General features: G+C 43.0%; 1 pseudogene; it reads left to right on the top strand.

Annotated features, from left to right (window-relative positions):
* The first annotated feature begins 541 nt into the window (after window positions 1-541).
* On the top strand, window positions 542-1502 carry LOC127192992 (malate dehydrogenase, cytoplasmic-like; annotated as a pseudogene).
* Window positions 1503-2172: the final 670 nt, after the last annotated feature.

Genomic DNA, 2172 nt, shown 5'->3' with positions numbered 1-2172 from the left:
ATTATTGAGACTGAGAATCTAATATGAGCCAAGAATTTCTAGTCCTTTGACAGTCTATATTTTAATATCTATATTTACATATGCATTTTGAGCTTTTTGAGACAATCTTGCTATGTAGACTAGGCTGGCCTTGAACTTGCAGTAATCATCCTGTCTCCAACTGTTAAGTGCTAGAATTACAGGTGTGCATCACCATGCCTGGCCAGCCATTGCATGATTATAGGATTTAAAGTCACATGTAAGGTTAACAAAATTATTTTTCATTAGGGTGCCGGAGGTTTTGGTTTGGTTTGGTTTGGTTTTTTCTGTGTAACAGACCTGGCTGTCCTAGAACTCACTCTGTAGACTAGGTTGTCCTCCAACTTAGAGATGCACCTGCCTCTGCCTCTTGAGTGCTGGGATTAAGTATTTGCCACCACTGCCTGGCTGAGTTTTTTCCTTATTGCTGTAATGAAGTACTCTAATAAATGCACCTTATGGAGAGCTGTAGAAATGATCTGACATGGGCTTTGCTGTTGCAGAAATTGGCCTTGAATTCCCAATGTCCTAACCAATCAGAGTCCTTGTCACTGGAGCAGGTGGTCAAATTGTGTTTTCACTTTTGTACAGTGCTGGAAATAGATCTGTCTTTAATAAAGACCAGCCTCTAATTCTTATTGGGTACCACCCATGATGGGTGTTCTGGGTGGTCTCCTGATGGTACTGCAAGACTATGCCCATCCCCTTCTGAAAGATGTCAATTGCAACAGCCAAAGAAGAGGTGGCCTTCAAAGAGCTAGAAGTGGCTGACTATGCCAAGAAGGGAAAGTGTGGAGAGGAACGGCCTACTGAAAACAAATGTGAAAAATCTTCAAAGCCCAGGGTGCAGCCTTGAAGAAATAAGCCAAGAAATCAGTTAAGGTCATTGTTGGCAGCCCAGCCAATACGAACTGCCTGATTGCCTCCAAGTCAGCTCTATCGATCCCCAAGGAGAACTTTGGTTGCCTGACTTGCTTGCAGCACAACAGAGCTAAATCTCAAATTGCTGTTAAGCTCAGCGTAACTGCTGACGACACAATGCCTTTATCTGGGAAATCACTCCCCAGCTCCACATCTGAATGTCAATCGTGCTAAGGTGAAATTGCAAAGAAAGGAGGCTGGTGTGTATGAAGCCCTAAAAGATGGCTCTAGGGGGAGAGAGCTCACCATGACTGGGCAACAGCGTGGCGCTGCCGTCATCCAGGCCGGGAAACTGTCCAGTGCAGTGTCTGCTGGGAAAGCCATTTCTGGCCACATCAGATACATCTGGTTTGGAACCCTAGAGGAAGAGTTGTTGATGGGTGATCTCTCTGATGGCAACCCTCACACGTTCCTGATGATCTGCTCTGTTTGTTCCTGCTGTGATCAAGAACAAAACCTGGAAGTTTGTAGAAGGTCTCCCTCTTTAAATGATGGACCTAATCGCCAAGGAACTGGCAGAAGAAAGAGAAACTGCTTTTGAGTTTCTTTCTTCTGCTGACTAGACAACCATGTTGATGCCAATAAATATTCTAAAGGTGAGGAATTTCAATTCTCTACTGTCTTTGAGCCTAATACCAAACGGTAATAATGTTTATAATATTATATACTATGTTATCGGGTATAATAATTATACTCAAATTGACTTGTGAACAGCAACATATTTTGAATATTGTGTGCTTTGTGCTACAGATTTATGAAAGTCTGTCATGCTGTTAGTGTTGCAGTCTAAGTAAAGATATATTCAAGTGAAGAAAAAAAAAAAAAAAGAAACTTAAGGGAGATAAAATTTATTCTGACTCACAATGCCAGGTTGTTTGTCATGGCAGAGAAGTCACAGCCTCAGGAGCTTGGGCAGCTGGTCCCTTCACACCCAGAGGCAGCGAGCAGAGATGGTGGCTGCTGCTGAGCTCCTTCTCTCCATGTACACAGCCCAGTAGCCAGCCATGGAATGGTGCCACCCACAGTGGGCGGGCCTTCCTGTCTCTATTAGTGTACTCAACAAAGTCTCTACAGACATGCTCAGAGGTCTCCCAGGTGATTTTAGATTCTGTTAGGTTGACAATTGACACAACTATCATATGGGAGAGGCTGAGACTTGGAGAAATTAACAAATTTGACCATTTTCAAGGCTAAATCGGTTTGATTTTCTATACTATAGTAGTATTCTAGTTT

Source organism: Acomys russatus, chromosome 1, assembly GCF_903995435.1.
Source record: "Acomys russatus chromosome 1, mAcoRus1.1, whole genome shotgun sequence".
Classification (NCBI taxonomy): domain Eukaryota; kingdom Metazoa; phylum Chordata; class Mammalia; order Rodentia; family Muridae; genus Acomys; species Acomys russatus.
The sequence above is the reverse complement of the archived record's forward strand: the minus strand, read 5'-3'. Positions and strand labels throughout refer to the sequence as shown.